Here is a 10,724-nt window from a genome sequence, read left to right as displayed (position 1 = left end):
TACATAAATGTTCTCTCAAGTCAATATATTATATTGACATGGAAAGTAAACACTTACATTGTCAAAGTAAACACATACCAAAGATGGTCAAAGACAGGAATATAGTAGATTGTTTGTAATCAAGCAATAATAATGAGGGTAGTAATCATATTAATAGCAATTGCAACAAATAATTAAAGCTGTAAGCAGCAATTTATTTATTTTTTATTTAACCTTAATTTAACTAGGCAATGCCAGGGTTCAAGCTGTTCGCCCAATGTGCCACAATCAGGACAAATCGGACACATTTTGGACCATATCTAATGATGTTGACTATTTTAAACGCCTTCTTCTCGAGAACAGCTGGACTCGATCTGCACCAAATTTAGTACATTCCCTTTACAGTAAGGTGACCAGATTTCTGAAATTAAAACCGGGGACATTTCCAGTTCGGCATTCAATATATCATTAAAATATCCAATGTTATTATCTATGAAATAAAAAAGGGGGACAATTCCGGTTTCATGTATTTAGTCCAATCTGAACAGCCATTCAGTGGTCCTGGTAGTCTGGGTAGAATAAGAGCAGAAGAGAACATGAGCAAAATTGAATAAAAAAACAGACAATAGTATATGTGAAATACTTAACATAATAAAGAAATAAGATGATGAGATTGGTAACTACATAATATACTTATACCAACCTAATCTGTATATTTCTCAGAAGAATGTATCTTCTTCACAATTGCTATGTCTTTGGCTAGCTTCTCCATGAACTTCTGGCAGAGGAGGTTGAAGTTTGTCTTCACAATAAGCATGGCCTTGATGGTAGGAACAGTGAACCTATTTATTGCTGCTGTCCATATATCATCCATTTGGGAGAACACTCTCTCGACTGGTGCACTACTTCCAGGTAAGCACATGACAACAGACACTAATCTAGCCAGGTTAGTGTGTGGGATGTTGTTCTCTTTGAAGTGGGTAACCACCGTGCTCCATCTCTGACTAAGCCGTGTCTCAGATGTTTTCCATTCTTCAAGCGATCCTCTCTTTAGGAACTTTTGCTGGCCAGTAACCTCGTCAAACAATGCATCCTCATTGATGGTCACATTGGGGCATTTTTCCTGCAGTGTGGCTGCTGCCTTCTGGATCTCTTCACGCTGAGGTTGCCTTTTTAAAAGGAGAAAATGTAAATCTTTTCGATTATCTGTGTGCTTTCCCCATGCTTGCAATTAGTTCACAGTCGTAGTGAAGAATGATTGGGATGTTTTGAGAAAGCTCTCTTTAGACATTGCTCCATTTTCCTCTAGCTCGCTCAGAAGTCCTCTGACCAAAACTGGAATGAAGTTGTCATCATGTCTTGCAGTCAATTTTGCCTCAACGTTTCTCAGAATTGCAGCTGACTCCACAGCACAGCGGTCCTGGCCTTCAAGCATCTCGATTGTGTCACTGAATATGGTCAGGTTTCCATGGACAAAGGCCAGCCAAAGTTCAGTTAGTGGATCTTCGAACATTGTTCTCAGGACAACAGGGCATTTGTCTTCAGAAAGAAAGAAGGATTTCAATGGCACATATCTTTTCAGCACTCTTTCTAGAGCAGGGAACATGGACAGCCAGCGAACATTTCTGTGTCCTAAAATGTTATGGTACTCCTGGCCAACAAACTCACAAAAGCTCTTCAGTCTTTCTACTCCAAAGCTGAAAATATGAAAATATCTTTGTGAGCAGGTACTCAACATCAAGGGGAATCATATCCAAAGCTGTTCTGGCCGTGTTATGAATGATGTGGGCAGGACAACCTAAGCTAATCGCCTCCCGCTGCAGAGCATTTTTAACTTTGGTATGGACATTGACCCTCCCCATCCTATTCAGTCCTCCAAAGTTGGTATTGGGGTTGTCGGCAGAGAATGCCACGACTTTGTTTTCCAGGTTACATTTTTAGATGACCACCAGGACCTCAGCTGCAATCTCCTCTGCTGTTTCTCCTTTCAATTCAACAAAATAAAGCAGGTTTGTTTCCACAGATGTGTTGCCATCGTATATCTTACAATATCTGACTAGTATTGGCAGCAGCTTTACATGTCCATGATTGGACGCATCAATAGACAGGGACACAAATTCAACCTGGTCTAGGTCCTGTGTTACCAAAGTAGTTACCCATGGTGTAAACACGTTACTCACTATGGCTTCACATTTTGTCCTAGCACATGTAAACTTCGGCTCATAAAGCTTCCGTGTCAGTTGTGCTGTGCAGCCCAGAGATCTGTAACTATGATTATGTTGCATAGTGGGGTATGCAAAGACATCCATCCTGCACAGCTAAATCATATTCTTCTTGGGAAGGCTCTACCTTCTTGATGAATGTGGTGACAGAGGGCATACCAACACAGGCAATCAGAGAGGCTTTATGTTTTTTCGTCTGTTGATGTTCTACCACTGCCGTTCTTCCCCCGCTGCCAATTGAAAAAGAGGAATTACAAAGGGTGCAGTTAACCATTCTATCGTCTTGACATGTGCGTATAAATGGACATTCCCTCATGTTGTCATTAAAATGGCATTTCCGTTTCTTGGTAAGAGCCATTGTACCTCCTCTGTCTGCTTTTCTTCACTCTCTTTGTGTCACTCTTCTTACTCTCTTAACTTTTTCTTCTCCTCCAATCTTTCTGCTCCTCTTTTCTTCACTCGTTTTCCTGCTCTTTCTTCCTTTCCTTCTCTTTACCTTTCCACCTCACTCTTCCACACTCTCCTCGCTTCACTCTTTTTACTCCCTTAATCTTTCCTTCTCCTTCTCCAATCTTTAATAATAAATAGTACACTATTATATAAAATACTTTGGTTAACAGATTCCCATTGCTTGCCTCATTTTTGTATTTTATCTAAAAAACATTGGTTGGAATAATAAATTGTCAGTCTCTGTAATCATATCTTTATCTTTCCTCTTCTCTCTCTTTCACTCTTCTTCCTATCCAGTTTTCCTCCTCTCCTTCCTCTCCACTCCCTAACAGTAATCATTATGCTAATGTTATCCATGAAAATGTCAAAATATATTTTCACACTACTTATAATGCCAAACTATTTAAATTGTAATCTACAAATAAATACTCTCATAATTAATTGTGCATTAATTTAATATAATCATATTTTCAAAATAGCCCGTCCACTGCATGTTTACATGTGAATGTATTTTAACCTAGCTACCATGACAGTAACTAGCTAACCTAACTAGATAACTTAGTCGACATAGCTAATGTTAGCTAGCATAACCTATTTAAAACCTTACAAAGCAGATCATCTATCTATATAATAAATTGTGACATTATAACATCATTAGCTGGTATCTCAAATGATTGTAACTTACCTGGCTTGACGTTTGTGGTGATGTTGTGGATTCACTTGACACTTGTTAGCTTCTGGCTGAGTTTTCCACAGCAGTTTTCGCTAAAACTAGCGCAAGCAAGTAGTTAGAAGAAGAAGAGTGAATGAAGCTGATATAGCTAGCAGCCCCCTCTGCCGGACAAAACAAGCACAACGCGATTGAGACGTCAACCGGTAGACTGCTGTCCGGTCTTTTTTGCCACGTAAAATATAATTTCACTTTGCAGTCTGTTTTTAACGCACAAAAAAGACCGGACAACGCACAGTTAAAAACAGGGACATTTCCGGGGACAGGCCACCAAAAATGTGGACTGTCCCCGGAAAACGGGGACGTCTGGTCACCGTACTTTACAGTGCCTTCGTAAAGTATTCAGACCCCTTGACATTTTGTTAGATTACAGCCTTAATCTAAAATGTATAAAAATATATATATATCCTCATCAATCCACACACACAATAACCCATAATGACAACGTGAAAACAGGTTTAAAGAACCCCCCCCCCAAAGATACCTTATTTACACAAGTATTCATACCCTTTGCTATTAGACTCGAATTTGACCTCAGGTTCATCCTGTTTCTACTGATCATCCTTGAGATGTTTCTACAACTTGATTGGAGTCCACCTGTTGTAAATTAAATTGATTAGACATGATTTGGAAAGGCACACACCTGTCTACATAAGGCCCTACAGTTGACAGTACAAGTCAGAGCAAAAACCAAGCCATGAGGTCGAAGAAATTGTCCGTAGAGCTCTGAAACAGGATTGTGTCGAGGCACAGATCTGGGGAAGGGTACCAAAACATTTCTGCAGCATTGAAGGTCCCCAAGAACACAGTGGCTTCCATCATTCTTCATTGGAAGAAGTTAAGAACCACCAAGACTCTTCCTGGAGCTGGCCGCCCGGCCAAACTGAGCAATCTGGAGAGAAGGGCCTTGGTCAGGGAGGTGACCAAGAACCCTATTGTCACTCTGACAGAGCTCCAGAAGGACAACCATCTCTGTAGCACTCCAGCAATCAGTCCTTTATGGTAGAGTGGCCAGACGGAAGCCACTCCTCAGTAAAAGGCACATGACAACCCGCTTGGAGTTTGCCAAAAGGCACCCAAAGACTCTCAGACCATGAGAAACAAGATTCTCTGGTCTGATGAAACCAAGTTAAACTCTTTGGCCTTAATGCCAAGCGTCATGTCTGGAGGAAACATGGCACCATCCCTATGGTGAAACATGGTGGTGGCAATATCATGCTGTGGGGATATTTTTTGGAGGCATGGACTGGGAGACTAGTCAGGATCGAAGGAAAGATGAACGGAGCAAAGTACAGAGAGATCCTTGATAAATCTGCCCCAGAGACCTCAGGACCTCAAGACTGGGGTGAAGGTTTACCTTCCAACAGGACAATGACCCTAAGCACACAGCCAAGTCAACGCAGGAGTGGCTTTGGGACAAGTCTCTGAATGTCCTTGTGGCCCAGCCAGAGCCCGGATTTGAACCCAATCGAACATCTCTGGAGAGACCTTAAAATAGCTGTGTGGGGGGGGGGGGTCTATTTTAGAATAAGGCTGTAATCTAACAAAATGTGGAAAAGTCAAGGGGTCCGAATACTTTCTGAAGGCACTGTATACACCCGTGTTTTTAAACGCAAGATTTTCAAGGACTAGCTCAAACAATATTGCTACTATAAGCCAATGAGCTTGCATGAATCTTTTTCCTGTCCAACAGCGCCACCATTTGGCCAAACTGAACCGTACATTACCGGTAAGCTAGACTCATCCCTGAGCATGTGTGCCAAATTCCATCACTCTGAGTCAAACAGATCAAGAGATATAAACATGTGCCGGTTATAGCGCCACCGTGTGGTCGATCTGAATGTGCTTGCAAATGTTGAGTCTTGATAGTGTTTGGAACATGTGTACCAAGTTTTGTTTCAGTACGAATATCCATATCTGATTTATATGCTTTTATGTGCCAGGTCACGCCCATCTGAATGTTTTTATTGGTCAGTATTTATTGGTCAGCGGCCATGTTGTTTGAGGTGCAAGCCTGGAAAATCTTTACGTTGTGAGAACTTGGCCCATAGATGACATGTGTCAGGTTTCGTGCAGATTGGTCAATATGTGCCTGAGGAGTAGTGTTTTGTGTTTTTATTCAAAATCATTGAAAATTCGTCATTGCGGACTTTATGGGTCAAAGGGCAATTTTGTTCCTTATGAGGAGAGGCTCATCACTAGTTGGCACAGTCATAAACCCTGCTTCTTTCTACAATTTATCTTATTATAATCTGATGTTAAACCTAACATTAACCTTAACCACACTGCTAACCTTATGCCTAACCTTAAATTAAGACTTTTTATGATATCGCCAATTAGGACTTTGTGGCTGTGGTAACTAGTGACAACCTGAGGAGAGGGACACGTAGTGCATTCAGAAAGTATTCAGACCTCTTCACTTTTTCCACATGTTATGTTACATGCCTTATTCTAAAATTGATTAAATAAATGTTTTTCCTCAGTAATATACACACAATAACCCATAATGACAGAGCGAAAACCGTTTTTTAGACATTTTGAGCAGCGTTTCTTTCTTTTTTTCTTCAGAAAACTGTATGGGGAGGTTCTCTTTTGCACTGTTCAACCAATCCAGTAAATGTGGATGAGGAGTTAAACTGGAGTGTTGCCTCGTAAATATCCAAAAGAGGAAGTCATAACACAGGCTCTCTTTCCATTCCCCCTGAAAACCGGATGCGTCTGGTTGTGTCTGTCCTGCTGAGGGTGGAAAAGGTATGAAGGCTAAGGTTGGCGATTTACTGCTACTTGCAGTCTGGCATGTTTGCTCTCAAGTATAATTCATTGGCTGATCCCTCCTAATGACCTGGATGGAATTATGTGATCCTTCCTTAACCCATAGGAAGTCCCACCCAGTTGACTACTTCAAAATGGTGAAAGCCCTCAATGGCGCTGACTATGCTAAAACTGACTTTTGGGCACTAGAGTCCTCTATACATCTTTATGTAACTGACACAGAAATGCTTACACAACAGTCATGTGCATTGAGTAGGCAAAACCGACCTATAGGTTCCTCAGTGGAGATAGGGGAAGCAGTATGAGTATACTATGAGTGTACAGAACATTAGGAACGCCTCAATTTATCAGGGCATGGATTCTACAAAGTGTCGAAAGCATTCCACAGGGATGCTGGCCCATGTTGACTCCAATGCTTTCCACAGTAGTTTGAAGTTGGCTGGTGGACCATTCTTGATACACACTGGAAACTGTTGAGCATGAAAAAGCCATCAGCGTTGCAGTTCTAGACATACTCAAACTGGTGCACCTGGCACCTACTACCATACCCCGTTCAAAGGCACTGAAATCTTTTGTCTTGCCCATTCACCGTCTGAATGGCACACAGGCACAATCTGTCTCAATTGTCTCATGGCTTAAAAATCCTTCTTTAACCTGTCTCTTCCCCTTCATCTAAACTGATTAAAGTGGTTTTAACAGGTGACATTAATAAGGGATCATAGCTTTCACTTGGATTCACCTGGTCAGTCTATGTCATGGAAAGAGCAGGTGTTCCTAATCTTTTTTACACTTGGTGTATGGATCTTTGATTATAATGGTAAATCATATGAATAACCCAGTGTTCATTCTAATATGGACCTCTGTGGTTATTATTAATAGCTGGAGTGGGAGGGAGCTGGGACTGGGAGGGGTGAGTAACTGATATTACCGCTCTCTATACTTCCACCCCTCTCTCTGCCTAGCAACCTAATAAAAACTCCCTGAACAAACAGGATAGACAGATCCAATCATAAAATCAAATGTCATATTTTACTGAAACTGATCAGAACCTTTTAGACAGAGACAAGATTTATTTTACTGTTCTCTATGTACCTGATATGTACTCAGCAATTACATGGTAATGGTATAGTGTCATTTCCTGATAGTTACCAATAATGACTATTTTACATTTGCCAACAGCCTATGCTACTTATAGGAGCCAAGGGTTTAAGTAAACGAATTACTCTTTTGTTTATTTGGGAGCTATATGTAACATTTCTACCTTCAAATAGCTGAGCAGGAAGAATGCAGTGGATTTATCCCAGACACCTGGTTTAGTGGTTTTAACTGAGCATCGTTTGTGTTTGTGACTGACCGGATGCCAAAGCATTAGCAAAGAGAGCTAACACACATCTTCAGGTCTCAGGCAAAGTTACACATCATTTATGCCAGCCGCATCACCAGGACCACAGGAACAAAAATAGTCCGCTTTTCCTCTTTTTGAGCAGAAAAGCAGTTGATGCGACGAAATTGAAGTCAGCTTTCGAAGAACACTTCTTTGTATTATTGGAGTTGCTAATATTGGAATAGGTTTGTGTAGCCTGCTGCTATCGCTAGCCGTGGAGGTTCTTCTCCCCTTCCTTTTCCTCCCTGCAGTCAATCAAACAGGGGGCGCTGTTGCTCACTTCTTTTATTTCTTCTTCTATGATATAATGGCGGTCGGCAAACAAAAGTTAAAGGTGCATGCCACCACCTGTGCTGGAGTGTATGGTCAGCCACGGTTTACAACATTTCTAAATCCTTCTACCTAACTCAATACTTCTGCGAAAATATACAAGACCCTCACTAACTTCTAATAGACTCTCCCCCATCCTGAAAATCCCTTCCAACCCCCCCCCCCCCAACCTCGTCCAACCTCAATGACCCTACACTTCAATCTTTCCCTCTCTTCAACATATTAACAACAACATAATAACACATGTGTCACGACACCTACCGAAGGTAGCTCCCCTTCCTGTTCGGGTGGCGCTCGGCGGTCGTCGTCACCGGCCTACTAGCTGCCATTGTCTGCGCCACTCAAGGGCATTCAGAGACTTGTCCTGAAGCCACTCCTGTGTTGTCTTGGCTGTGTGCTTAGGGTCGTTGTCCTGTTGGAAGGTAAACGTTCACACCAGTCTGAGGTCCTGAGCACTCTGGAGCATGTTTTCATCAAGGATCTCTCTGTACATTGCTCCGTTCATCTTTCCCTCGATCCTGACTAGTCTCCCTGCCGCTGAAAAACATCCCCACAGCATGATGCTGCCACCACCATACTTCACCATAAGGATGGTGTCAGATTTCCTCCAGTGACGCTTGGCATTCAGTCCAAAGAGTTCAATCTTGGTTTCATCAGACCACAGAATCTTGTTTCTCATTGTCTGAGAGTCCTTTAGGTGCCTTTTGGCAAACTCCAAGCGGGCTGTCATGTGCCTTTTACTGAGGAATGGCTTCCGCCTAGCCACTCTAGCTTAAAGGCGTGCTGCAGAGATGTTTGTCCTTCTGAAAGGTTCTCCCATCTCCACAGAGGAACTCTGGAGCTCTGTCAGAGTGACCATAGGGTTCTTGGTCACCTCCCTGACCATGGCCCTTCTCCCCAGTTTGCTCAGTTTGGCTGAGTGGCCAGCTCTAGGACGAGTCTCGGTGGTTCCAAACTTCTTCCATTTAAGAATGATGGAGACCACTGTGTTCTTGGGGACCTTCAATGCTGCAGACATTTTTTGGTACCCTTCCCCAGATCTGTGCCTCGATACAATCCTGTCTCTACGGACAATTCCTTCGACCTCATGGCTTGGTTTTTGCTATGACATGCACTGTCAACTTGTCATGTTCGTTGGAATAAATATAGGACCAAGGCACAGCGGATGTTGAGTTCCACATCATTTAATGAATAAAGTGAAACTTAGCAAAGACAAAAACAAATAAACAATAAACTAACAACAAACCGTGACTACAGAGATGCTACGTGCACTAACTCAAAACAATATCCCATAAACACAGTTGGGAAAAACAGCTACTTAAATATGATCCCCAATTAGAGACAACGATTACCAGCTGCCTCTAATTGGGAATCATACAAATCACCAACATAGAAAATAAACTAGAACACCACATAGAAATAAATAAACTAGATCACCCCCAGTCACGCCCTGACCCACTTCACCATAGAGAAACAATGGCTCTCTATGGTCAGGGCATGATACAACTTTTGGACCTTATGTAGACAGGTGTGCCTTTCCAAATCATGTCCAATCAATTGAATTTTCCTCAGGTGGACTTCAATTAAGTTGTAGGAACATCTCAAGGATGATCAATGGAAACCAATGGAAAGGATGAACCTGAGCTAAATTTCGAGTCTCATGTCAAAGAGTCTGAATAGTTATGTAAATAAGGTATTTCTGTTTTTTATTTCTAATACATTTGCAAAAAAAAATTAAAAAATCTGTTTTCACTTTATAATTTTGGGGTATTGTGTGTGGATTGAGAAAAACGTTTTTTAAAAATCCATTTAAGAATAAGGCAGTAACGTAACAAAATGTGGAAAAAGTCAAGGGGTCTGAATACTTTCCGATGCACTGGAAATGCCGGGCCTTGGGCCATCTCTGCTGCCACACAGCTATCAAAATGGCTCTGACCTTACATTTGGCCTCACCTCTACCCAGTGGAACATTAATATCAATTATATCTTGTTTCAAAGCGCTTTAACTATCTGGTCTACAACTTAATTCCCTTCCACAACTGAATGTACTGGGACCCAGCAGACTCTCACTACTACACCCAGTCTCTCAATTCTATATAATAACATTAATGCCTCCAATAGTAGGTCACTCCTATTAGATTTACCAGATGATAAACTATTCAATACAGACAGAGAATCTAAGCATACTATAATTCTAACAGGTTGTACATCCTCCACCCACTGGAGGGCAACTACTATCGCCAACAGTTCAACAGTTCAACTGAGTATACTGACAGTTCGTCTGTTAGTCTTCTACATATCTGCACATCAAATTCAGGAAGGTAAACGCCTGCTCCTGTGTGCCCACTATCTGGGTCCTTGGATCCATCTGTGAAAAGCAGTAAAAAAACATTAACTTCTACTAATGTAATTGTCAGCAGTTTCCCTATATCACTGAGTTTGACCAATCTTTCCTTTTCTCTACAAATGTTAGATCAGCAACAGGATCTGGGAGTAACTATGGAGGAACATCCCCTATCACCACAGAAGGGCCAACCTCCAACTCCGTCAAACCACTCTCATCAGCAAGCTTTCCAACTGTCCAACAAAACCACTGCCTTGTCTACTAGTATACTCCCAACAGTCATCTAGAACAGTATCAGTGAGATGCTCAATCTCACAGCCTTTCAACCTAACCGTATAAGCTAATGATACTTTTTTACGTCATACATCCAAAGGCATCTCACCTGCCTCCACTAGTAAGGCACATATGTTGATTTAAATACACCAATACATATCCTTAAAGCTATATACTGTATTCTGTCCAGCCTCTGAAGCCATGTTTTTGCCGCTGTTCCATAAACTATACACCCGTAAT

The 10,724-nt window shown here is 41.7% G+C and overlaps 1 long non-coding RNA gene across 1 annotated transcript; it reads right to left on the bottom strand.

The window, feature by feature from the left end:
• Positions 1-191: 191 nt before the first annotated feature.
• Positions 192-3,430, bottom strand: LOC129823211 (uncharacterized). Its single transcript, XR_008754582.1, has 3 exons — positions 3,337-3,430; positions 683-2,431; positions 192-548 (listed from the first exon to the last, which is right to left on the bottom strand). It is a non-coding gene; the product is annotated as an uncharacterized LOC129823211 (long non-coding RNA).
• Positions 3,431-10,724: the final 7,294 nt, after the last annotated feature.

Source organism: Salvelinus fontinalis, chromosome 25 (genome assembly GCF_029448725.1).
Source record: "Salvelinus fontinalis isolate EN_2023a chromosome 25, ASM2944872v1, whole genome shotgun sequence".
Classification (NCBI taxonomy): domain Eukaryota; kingdom Metazoa; phylum Chordata; class Actinopteri; order Salmoniformes; family Salmonidae; genus Salvelinus; species Salvelinus fontinalis.
This window is presented reverse-complemented; position numbering and strand designations above follow the sequence as displayed.